This window comes from Athalia rosae, chromosome 1, assembly GCF_917208135.1.
Source record: "Athalia rosae chromosome 1, iyAthRosa1.1, whole genome shotgun sequence".
Lineage (NCBI taxonomy): Eukaryota > Metazoa > Arthropoda > Insecta > Hymenoptera > Athaliidae > Athalia > Athalia rosae.
Window position 1 is genome coordinate 2,555,249 of NC_064026.1, and position 12,212 is coordinate 2,567,460.

At 42.5% G+C, this 12,212-nt stretch overlaps 1 protein-coding gene across 3 annotated transcripts in view; it reads right to left on the reverse strand.

Annotated features, from left to right (window-relative positions):
• The window catches only part of LOC105693328 (leishmanolysin-like peptidase), a 197,484-nt gene that overhangs the window by 79,426 nt on the left and 105,846 nt on the right, over positions 1-12,212 (reverse strand). The window lies entirely within an intron of this gene.

Below are 12,212 nucleotides of genomic sequence, written 5' to 3' on the forward strand. Positions count from 1 at the left end.
ACTGATTCTTCTACTTTTTTTTCTGTCCATCTTTTTCTCCTTTTATCTGAATTCTTTTATTGCAACAAAAATTTTTTTTTTCTCTCATCTCTCCGAACTGTCGCACCGGCCGCGCAATTAGTATCCGGAATGATATACGAAATTAAACTAGAAAACGTACCGCGAGTGCATATTTAACAAGCACGAAGCAGCACTCAAGTTCTCGTATGTATCCACAGCCGAGTAAATGGTGAATAGTAAATAATGTAAATTGCTCGAGTTCTACTCGCAGCTGCGAAGGTGCCTACGAGGTATAGATATGCAGTACGCTGCCTCAGCATCGAGTCGTCTCGCGATACACGTGCAGGCTGATTCGCTTCAAACTTGTGAGAAAATTAAAATTTCGGGTCGCGGGGGGGTGTACGTTACAATTCGGCAATTGCAGCTATTCCCATATTCGTTCGACTCGGTAATTATGCGTAAACGGAATTTCCCCCTCGCGATATATCCTGATCATCGAACGCTGTAAATGAATAAAAAAAAAAAACAAAAAAAAAGCTGTATCAGGCCGGACCTACTCTCGGGATAATTGTGAGCGACTCACCCCGTGTAGCCATATTTTTGTATTATCCGCGCCGTGATGATTACGCAATTGACTAACGCTCATTGCGATCAATTTCATCGATCGTTATACGCTCCAATTGAACGGTATTTGAGAAATCTCTCCGCGTTCTTATAACTCCTCTAATTGCACGGATTTTAAACTTGGAGAGCTCGAATTCACGTCTACTTTATGCATATAATTGTGTTTTTTTTTTTTTTTTTTTTTTTCTTTTATTTCTTCTATTTCAGGTTCGGGCGTTCAACTATACCTGCATATTTATGGACGATGCTGTTCGCAGTGAGACTTCCGTTTCGCGGAATTATGTCTGACAACGAATAGTGGGGCACTCATTGTCTTTTCAAGAGAGAGAGAGAGAGTTCCACCGTTTGTTCTGCGGATTGGAATATAAACGAGAGTGGAGGAAAGTAAGAAAGAAAAAGAAAATTAGAAAAAAAAAAAAAAATAGTAAGAAAGAAAAACAGCAAAAAACGGAGCGGAAGAGGGTGGGAAAAATAAAAGTGGGAATTTTCAGGGATGGAAATTCTTCCCTTCACACTTTTTACGAGGTTCCTCGGCTAAACCACCATTAAAACATTAAGCATTCTTAGCCCTCTCTTTTCCACCTTTTTTCATTTCCCTCTCATTAGGGTGAAAGGCAAGTGCCGGTGGATTCGCGGGAGATTCCTACTGCCTTAAGTAATCATTATTTTTATTTAATGAAAAGTTTTTCCTCCCGTTTCTTCAACGTTTCCTTTTATATAAGCAGCTATGAGAAAAATCGTTCCTTCTTATTACGGCCATTTCCGGGTCTTCAAAGATTTTTACTCTTCCAGTTTTTTTTTTCGTACAACCTTTCGAATAGCCGTTACTACGCGGTATAATTAACTTCGAGCGAAATGAATTCCTACCGAATCATAATCCAAAGGGCACGAAACATCCCTCGCGATCATCACATGCTAGATTCTTCTCGAGAACAATTTCGATCCTTTTCTTTTTTCCCCTCGCGAGCAGAAAGTAGAAAAACAATAAATAAATAAATAAAAGAAAAAAAAAAAAAAAAAAAACTGAAATTCGAGCATGTTCCCGTACTTGGTTTTAATACGCGGCTACACGAGAAGTGTATTACACGGATAGAGAAACACGAGGGAGGAACATTCATTCGTTGAGGCCGTGCACTATACATCTGCATGAACTGCTGCATCGAGGGAATAGGGAACACTAGTTGTTACTGATGTTCATCGTAATTTCCCCATCCATCAAGCCCACAAGCGGTGGGGTTTTCTCTATTTGAAAGCTGCAGCAACACAACAGCAGCGGCAGTAGCAGCAGCAGCGGCAGCGGCGGCGGCGGCGGCAGCAGCAGCAGCAAATCGTTGAACGACATGCGAACTAAACACGTACAAGAGAGTAGCAGCGCATAGCAGCGGTAGAAATACCCTCGCGGGTTGAACACGATGATGGCATTCGGTCACGGCAATCGAACCCGATGCAAGATCCGAACCTCCACAGCGTTTAACGATCCCCTATTATACCTTACTTTTCATTCCCACTGCAGATCCCTCGCCAACTTATCCTCCGACGGATAGAACCGTCCTTTTTCACGGGCGATTTTTTTCTCCCATCCCTTCTTTTTCTTCTTCCGCTTCTTCTTTGTTTTTTTTTTCTTTTCACCGGCTGCTTCTACGCTGCATTTTTCACGTCAAACAGTTGAATTGATAGCAGGTAATTGACAGATTTCGAATTCTTTTTTTTTTCAACTGCGCGATACGATTTCGAAGAACGTTTTTTTTTTTGGACCTCGGTATGCTGCCGGCTTGGAAAACTGGCGTAATCTACTTTTCTTCTTCGTTTTTGTTTTTGTTGTTTTTTTTTTTTTTTTTTTTTTTTCAACGCTCCCAGAGCGCCTTCCATTCCGCATCCCTCGCTTCTCGAAGTCCCGAACAACCAACCCCCCCGTGCGATCCCTTGTGACATATTTCCACTCGCCTCTCACTAATTGTCCAGGGTGCGTTAGACGATCTCGTTATTTACTCCAGTCGCGTAGTTTTTCCTCTTCCATCTTCTTCCCGCTCGCTCTTCGCGCGCTCGTTGAACCGCGTTAACGTTACATCGTTTCCCCTTTTTTATTTTTTATTTTTATTTTTTTTATTTTTTATTTTTTATTTCTTTCGTTCTCTTCATTTATTCGACTTTTTAATTTGCGTACGCCATTTACCCCGAGCGTTCGCATCGGTCTCTTCGTAAACTCTCATCTGTACGGCGCGTTGACAATAACAACGATACAAAATCATCCCCAGCGCCCCGGTGCTTTTCGTCGTCGTTGATCGACTCGAGTTGAGAAAAAGTAAATTTGAAGAAGCGTCAACGTAGCGACGACGCGGAAACGGGCGTGTACGAATTATTAGCGAAGGAGAAATAACAAACGAGGGTCGTCGATTCGCGAAAGCAAATGAAAATCCATAAATCAAATTCGATACGTCGACGTTTATACAGATATATATATATATGTATGTATATACGATAACGAGAATAACGACAAAGATAAGAATCGACGTAATGCGTTCCAAGGGGAGCCGCTAGTTTTCGCTCTACACAAAGGTTTCGGACGATTGATCGATTCGCGTTACGTCGCTTGTATAACGAAACTTGATTAACCGAGCGACGGACGACGTATTTGGAAAATATTTAACTCGGACCACCGCCGAATGTATTCGGCATTTCGTACGCATAACCGGATATACGTGCGTATTAATTGTCCGTATGCGCAGAGCTTCGAGTACGAGGGAGGTGCGCGTGTGTCCGACCCTTCGGTTTGCTGATTAGATACGCCAGGTGAAATAATTTATTTCCCTCGGCGCGCACGAGGATGTCCGCGTATAACCGGGAGTAAATATACGAGCGGACTAGCTGTGCGTAACGAAATCATATATGTATGATTGATAACTTGCAAATATCAAAACGTTCGTAGACGATATTGGAAGCGAGCCCGCGAAATTCTTCCCTGTCATTTTTTGACCAACGAATCGTCCGCATTGTTTGTAGAGCTGTATAAGCGGCGAACACCGTGGAGCATGAAGTAATCCGCCACGCGGCGATCGCTACTCGCGAATCGGGTGAAAGTTGCGTTCCGATTACAACGCGTAACGTCACCGCGTTGGTACTGTACGGTAAAAGTCAAGTTGAATGGCATGGGAACGTGAGCGAGAGGGTCGCGAGGTTGTAACTACATACAATAGTTCTCAGGCTCTATGAATCGCTGAACCGGTTTTCCGACTCATTGTCAGCGATAAAAATTATGCGAGAATACTCCACAGCTGGTTACGAACGAATTAACGATAACTTAGAGTTTCTTTGTTCTGAAAAATTTATTAGACAAATTCTACCGTTTTGGAACCAGGACGATTTTAATTGGAACGATGAACTTTTAAGGAATTCATACAGATAAGAAACTACCGTTGAGCAACTCGAGATTTCATTGGGTGAAAATGGTTTTTCAGTATCCAAAAAAAATAAATAAATAAACAAAGATCAAGAATTTAGGTATGTATGAATAAATATATATACTAAAATTCAAAATTATTACAGAGGTACCTGCTCTACCTACCGCGGCAGCTGCGGTCGCAGCAATGGGAGAATAAGATCTTGTCATTTTGCCAGGTTCGTGTGATACAGACGCTTGAAGAGGATCGGGAATCCCACTCGAGGTATTAGGTGGCTCGATAAAAATTTCGTTCAAGTATCGCAACCGATGTAACCGATGGAATATTTTTCTCAAATTTTTATTTCACTCCGTTCGTTGAAAAATCGCGCAACGTTCGCTTTGATCTTCATCAATTTCCGATTCGATAAAACACCCCGTATATACACGTATATACCGCAACACGCTCCCTGCCATTCCCGTCAAATCTGATATCCCAATTTCGACGACATTCGAACGTCAGGTTTAATCGCTGGCACCGATCTCCTCGACTGTCACGAGCGATTCCTTAATGACATCGATTACTACGCCGTCTCGTGTATTAATGGGATTCATTTTTCCCTGGGATTGCTAACCTGTCAACGATCAGCAAAATATTCGCCTCCCAACGTTATAATCCGCGTTCGCTGATGCCTGCCAGGGCGCGGTTTCGTCGCGACGCCGTGGAACGAACAAAAAATGTCAGGGACTTCGATTTTTTTTTTCCGCCCGCCCGAAAATGAAGAGCCTAGATTTTCTCTACCTTTTTTTTTCCAGGGTTATGACGAGAGAGAGAGAGAGAGAGGGGGAGAAAAAAACGTCCACGTTTGTCAACCGACGTCTAACGACTCGATGAAATAAAAGGAAATGAGAATAAAGTTTTTAGGAGAGAGTGGGGCAGAAGCGACGAAACAAAATCATTCGATCTGCCGGGTCGCGCGCTGTGGCGGTGGCTTTTCAGGGGTGGAGTTCAAAACAGAAGGCAATCAGATTCAATCTTGCTTAGCCACGGTGGCCTCTTGACAGATTCATGGGTAACAACTGCAGCAAGTTTCGAACTCGATAATGAAACGCCCTCGCTCCCATTGTCCAAAGTTCGATCGCTCGATCGTCGCGTTTGACGAATGAAATTGAACCGTACGGAAGCGGAGGGCGGTCGGTAGGGGGAGGACGCGACAAAAAAAAAAAAAACAACAAAAAAAATCTGATAATGGAGAATCGGGGAGATGAAACGGACGGCATCCGTTCGAATGAAATGCGTTCGTTAATGAATCCGGTTAACGTCGACGATCAAGCCGACGAGGAGTGTAGTTTGCGCCTGCGGGACGCTGCTGACTTGTACGCTATATGTACGTTAGTTCACGTATGTACGTGTATACGCGGTGTTATATTAAACCGGCGAAATTAATGCCTCGACCTCGATTCCTGCGGGGTTGGGACAAACACTGTACATCGTGCACTCCCTCAAACTGCAGTATATACAGTGGGTATACGGTGGCCGGTATACCGTTTCTGGCACTGCAGTGCAACGGGGGTTCAACCGTATTGCCAGATAATCGCGGTGACCTGCGGCGAACTGCTAATTGTAAGAGGATGTCCAGATAACGAGGAAAGTGGTCACCACGGTAGCAGCCAATTTCCAATAACCGCGACCTACGGTCCACCTGCAGTGCCAACGACGACGACGACTTATTACTCGCCCGCTATACCCCCCCATCTCTTTTCTTCTTTTCCTTTCTTTTTCAGTTTTTTTTTTTTTTCTTGTTTTTTCCCCATTTCATTATCTCAACTACACAAACAATTGAGTCCATTTATTTCCGCTGATCGAACGGAGCCGGGGTAATTCGGAGAAATGAAACGGAAGCGAGAGATAAAAAGAGAAAAATTAATATAAATAAAGTGGAAGAAATTCATACAAACCGAATAATGCGAACGATGGAAATTTTTCCCATTGTCGAGTATTTAAAACATTCTACAAGAGAGAAAAAAAAAGTCGTCTTTGTTTCGTTCTACCTCTTCTTACGAATGGAATTTTTATTTCCACGTCAAGAAGTTTTCTCCAAAAAAAAAAAAAAAAACAAAAACAAAAAGAAGAAAAGAAATAAGGAAAAAAAAAAACGCCGGAGCATTACGGGAGCGGTTAATTTGGCAAACGATGGAAAAGAAAGTGGAAAAAATTGTTGGAAAAAAAGAGCGATCGTATCGGAGGACGCAGGGGTGGATCAGTCGTCGCGACGGTGCCGCGTCGTTTTTTAGGATATATACAGTGGGGCTTTGGAGATGGGTAAAGTTCGTTTGGCCAATATTTTCGTTCGATTAACTCTGCGTGACGAAAATATTAGTTCACGTCGAGTCCGGGGATGCGGAGTAATGTGAGGTAAGGTAGGGAAAAAGCGATTGGGGGCGTGAAAATTGAGAATTTTTAGGTCGCGTGGGTGTGCCGAGTTAAATCCCCGACGGTATATATATACGAGAGTTAAAGAAAAGAGGAAACGATGAAGCTACGTCCGTCTCTGTCGATCGCTCGACACGGTGCACAATTTTTTTTTTTTTTTCTCTCAAACTCCGATAACTCATGTTCGCCGAGACTCGAAAGCTCTGTTTTCCGCATTTCTTCATTCCTCTTACTCTCCGCTTTTATTTCTCCTCGCTCCTCTGCATCTTTTTTGTTTTTTTTTCGTTTTTTTTTTTCTCTCGCAAAATATTTGAAATAAATGTTCGACTGTTCACCGACGCTCGCGTCTTCGCTCTCCTCCTCCTCCCTCCTCCTCCTCCTCCGACGCGCGTATGAGCCACGGGCTCCACGAGTGGGTGGTAAAAGTGTGCGCGCCGGCAGTGTCGTCTCCCAAGAGGAATTCGACCTCCTCAACTCCCGCTAAAGTGACTCGCACGAAGGGGGCTACGGAATTTCATTTTGTCTACTCTACTTATTTTACGGAGAGTAAAGCCGAAGTGGTGCCATATTAATCCTGAGGATTGAGCAAGTTGTCCCTCCGTTGAGTAAAAATATAACAAAACAAAACAAAAAAAAAAAAAAAAAGGAAAGGAAGAGATAAGGAAAAAAATCTCACCTCACGCCCAACAAACCTCATTTTTATCCAGGCGAAATAACGACCCCCGATATTTTTTCTACTCTCGTTTTCCCGTGCGTATGTAACATGATTTTTCGTTGAAACCGCCGTTAACGAGGTCATTGTTAATTTTTAATTTCATTTCAAAAATTATCCTTTGTTTCTTTCGTCCAGGAAGCTTCGAGCTGTCGGAAGTATCTGGTAACCTCGTCCATTTTTCGATCAGTCAACGTCACAACGATTCCATCGGTCGATCAATTCGATTGGGGGTGTCGAGCGTGTAAACAGGTAGGTATTGAAAATGAAAAGAGGGGTGAATAAAACCGGGCGTTCGAGAAAAACGAGAAAAACCAAAAAAAAAAAAAATCCAGCGATTCTTCGTTGCACGGCGCGTTGTTCGGACAAAAGCTAGTCGGCCAACGAGGGAAATACATGCGAGGTAGGGATATATTTAATCAGGACAAATTGCCCCGTGGGAAATATTATCATACTACCCGAAGAGGAACCAACGGCACGTGTCATGTCGTGTCTGTGACGAGTTACCGTGTACGAGCGTGGTAAACCAATCGGATCAATTATTATCGGTGATACGTATACGTATACGCACGCGTAAATCCCCGTGTAAGAAATATAATTTACGTACGATAACGATTTTATTCTCACGGTTTGCGGAACTCGGCGATATATCCGGGGCGGAATCGCGTATGAGCGGAAAATGTTTACGCTCGCTAAATTTTTCCTCAAATTATCGTTGTAATATTCCAGCAGAGCGGCGAAACGTGTACACCGTACGTACCACGTATGTACACGGTACATAACTGCAGCTATGTAACCAACGCGCACATACTTTCGTCTGGCAACGAGACGATATGAAGCACCGTTTGATTTACAATCCCTTGTAAATCACTGCGCGGGTGGTGACAGCTATAACTTTACAACGGAAAATAATTGTTCGCGGCTCAACGAGCGTACCGCATTTATTTATGCATTTCATTTCTATAGGTATATAATATACCTTATTTCGAACAAAACTGGGCGAACGACGCATACGCGCGTCACGACGACGATGATAATAATAAATCGGATGCGGAGTGCCAAGAATTTTATCAACGGACCGATGGCCCGCCCCATCGGATTTCGTGTAATTTATTATTTACTTGATGGTAAAAGCGATTACGTAACATAGATATATTGACGAATGAATCGACGAAGTGAAATAAAAAATTGACGGTGGTCCGAGGTTCGATTGGTCGATTTTGAGCGGTGGAGTTTCGGGTACCGGGGCGACCGCGTGTAAGCCTAAAGCTCGGCGAAGTCCGCTTATAGGTGAAAGTGCATGCAGGGAGGCTGGCTGGTCGGTGAATTTGAAAGTTTGGAGAGCCGCCAAGGTAGAGGAGGTCATTCTGGTAACTTATGCTTATTGAATTCGGGGATTGGAATCGGCATTCGCTTATATTTTATGCGATCGAGAATCGGCGGACGGCCCGGGATGACTCCGCTTTTGCGAATATTAAATCCATAGATTTCAGGAGGAAGCATGTCGGGGAGAGGATGAAGGATGCGTACCTGGTCTCACGGCTGAAACCCCTTTCTTCACTTTTGAATTTTTCAGAAGAAATATGGTGTGCATTCACGCCAGAAAAGCCAAAGAATCAAAATAAAATTGATCGAGTTATCGCCGATTTTTCACGCTTTGGAGCGAAAAAAATTGAGATATCTCGATGGGAAAAATTCGTAGCTTAATTTAATCAACGGATTCGTGTTCCTGGCGTCAAAATACATTTGAAAAGTGTCCTACGATCGATTTTAAAAATACTTTATTTTCGGTCCAAAAATCGAAAAAATCCAAAGGGGTACCCCTTGAAATTTTGGCGATTTTGGACCAAAAAAAAATATTTCATTTTATATGCTATTCTTATGTATTTTAATCCCAGGAATCCGAATTCTCAAGTTAAAATGATCTATCTATAAAATTGATCGAGTTATCGCCGATTTTTCACTTTTTGGATCAGAAAAAATGAGATATCTCGATGAGAAAAATTCGTAGCTCAATTTGGCCTTCGGATTCGGTTTCCTGAGGTCTAAATACATAAGAAAAGTAGCATACGATCGATTTTTAAAATACTTTATTTTTGGCCCAAAAATCGAAAAAATCCAAAGGGGTTCCCCTTGGATTTTTTTCAATTTTGGAGTAAAAATCAACATTTTTTTTCATTGGGTTTTATATGCTATTCTCATGTATTTCGATCTCAGGAATTCGAATCCAAAAGTCAAATTGCTCTATCTCTGAAATTGATCGAGTTATTCATAAAAAACCGCGACAACAACCCCATGGAGAGGCATGTGACTTCGGACAAATGTTTGAATTCATTCGTCTCCGTTGTATCGCCTTGATTTTTACGAAATCTTCGTAATAACGCGATGTGTTAATTCAATCATATTTGATATTTACATGAACTTTAGAATCCAATGGTAAATGGCGTAATGAGAATGACGTAACATCAGTTGGCTTGTCATTTAGGCACGTGACTCCGACAATACACACGCGTACCTAGATAGAATCTCGAAGAGACTTGTGTCATCGCCAATTTCATTCCAACGGCAGATCGTCCCGCGGCCTGCAGTCAGAATGAAGAGAAATCCACAACGCTCCGTTCCTCGGTACGTACGTACGTACGTACGTACAGATCGATAAAAAGCGCACAAACCGCATCGATATGTGTGCATTTCATGCCAACAACGGAGAAAATAAGAGAGAAAAAGCGAACAAAGTATGTACGCGTTCCGTCAGTCTCTGTGCTGCGTAACTCGCATGCACATCGTGTATACTGCAGTTATCGCGTTACGCAACAAAGAACGTATACCAGAACCGCGAAGCGTGTAATGTGATGTAAATTTTACATCGACGACGTACAACACCTCGTTGCAGTTGTGGTTATATTAAAGAGAAAAAAACAGAAAAAAAAAGAGAAAAGGAAAGAGAAGAGAAGAAGGAAGCGGGGAAAAACCGGCGCGCGTTGAGAAATTCCCGCCTCTTTTCCTCTGCACGTAGAAGTCGTTAAACGATCCCCTCGGCGTCAAGGAAATGCGAAAACTTTACCTTATCTATATGTATTATACATGACTGTATTTTACATGCGGAAAAGCTTTGAGTTTCCTTCGAATAACCTAACAGCCAGTACGCTGTACGAGGAATAAGAAAATTCGTGAAAATTTCAGTTCGATATTAAATATATAAAACGCGGCGAGCATGACGTCGGGCTGGTCATATTATAACCCGAAAAAGCTCTCGCACTTGACACGTGCGCTGTGTATCGTGGGTTTGCGAGGTAGGCGAAATTATCGTGTATTTGCGAGGGGTAGATTCCGCCCTTATCGTGCGAGAGGAAGGACCCCGGTCTCGAGTAGTTGGATCCGTATGTGGGTGCGGAGGTTAGAAACAAATGAGTAAGAGAGGGCTTTTCGATGGCGGGGGGTAATAACGTCGGAAGGGCGCGTCCCACGCGCGTCGTTCGTATAATCCGTTGAATTTTCTAACGTTCAATTCCTTTCTTTTCTTTTGATTTTTGTTTATCTTATATATACACTCCTAGTCTTCCGCCTATACCTACGCGGAATTGCCTCCGTTATCTCGTCCAACTTACTTCGAATTCGGGGGATGAGAATCGCCGTTGTTTTTCTTTTTCTTTTTCTTTTTTTTTTGTTATATCCTCCCCGTTTTCAGACACAAAAGATTCTGCTTACGGAGCGTGTTGATATTATAGGCATTAGGTAAGTTATAACAATACTTTACGTCACTCGCTATACCTCCGTCACTTTCTCTTTCTCGCTCACTCGCGAGGGTACGCCGGGGTCTGGAATCTCAGACTAGACATAACGAGCTTGACTTTCGGAGTTAAATTTAGTTAAAACTTTTCAAGTGTTTATAACTAGCTCTACCTTCGTCTCCCCGCGTCCGCGAAAACCAGGCTTCGCAAAACTTTTCGTCAAAGTGTATGCGATATACACCGGCGCGAAAAAGCTCCCACCCCTCTTTCCCCCCGACTGCACACGTACACCTCGAGGATTTTGACTAATTTCAATCAGCTGCTCCGAGAGCTTTGACTCTAATTTCCACTCTACGCCGAATTAGACGAGAATAACGAATGAGTGAATGGAGGAAAAAAATGCTGAATTCTAATCAGCCTGAGTAGCTTCGAAGATTTTCGAATCTTATTCACGGGCGTAACACGTCCTCGTGCCGATGCGGGTGAAAAAAGGGCCGGTAAATGAATTGGACGAGTGAGGTCATCGGACTGTGACTGGAAATAAATGTCGAAGCCGAAGAGAATGGAAATAAACGTTTTCGATGCTCAATTCAAATGTATTTCATCAGATACACTCTGAATGGATATTAAATCGAACAAATAACGCGCAACTTCTCGCTGGAATTGTTCGTAAAACGGTACAGAGTAATGCATAACTCTCTACCGCATATACGTATATATATATATATTTACATACGAGTATGCGCATCGTATGTACATACAAAGTACATTAGCGGTGAGGATAGATATGTGTAATAGCTTCAGCTACCGCTGCCGGGAACTAAGATGAGTTTTTAGGGGGTTACGTAACTTTGGGGGTGAAGGAAACTCCGCGGGTTCTTCATTCGCCAACTATTATTATACGAGCAAAACTATAATATTATCGCAAAATTGTTTCGCCCGTTTCAAACCCCAACATCTCGCATATTATTTGTATTAGGATATAAACTTCGCATATTCTGCCGTTAATATACCCTATTCTAAACCACTCCCATCGCCAACAACAACAACAACAACAACAACAACAATAATATCAATAACAATGGTTATTATTATTATTATTGCGACATAACAGGCTCAGAGCACGGGGGGGTAGACCATTCAAATGCGAATGAGCGGATATTTAAATTGCCCCGAACATATTTACCGATAACATTTCACGCTGATTACATGTATCGTAAACCGGGGGGGATGAAATAAAAAAATAAAAAAAGTAAAAAATAAAAAAGAGAAATATCGATGGCGTGTAAATTGTTGGCTAGATTTGTGGATAACGAGGTGTTTCACGGTCGGCAG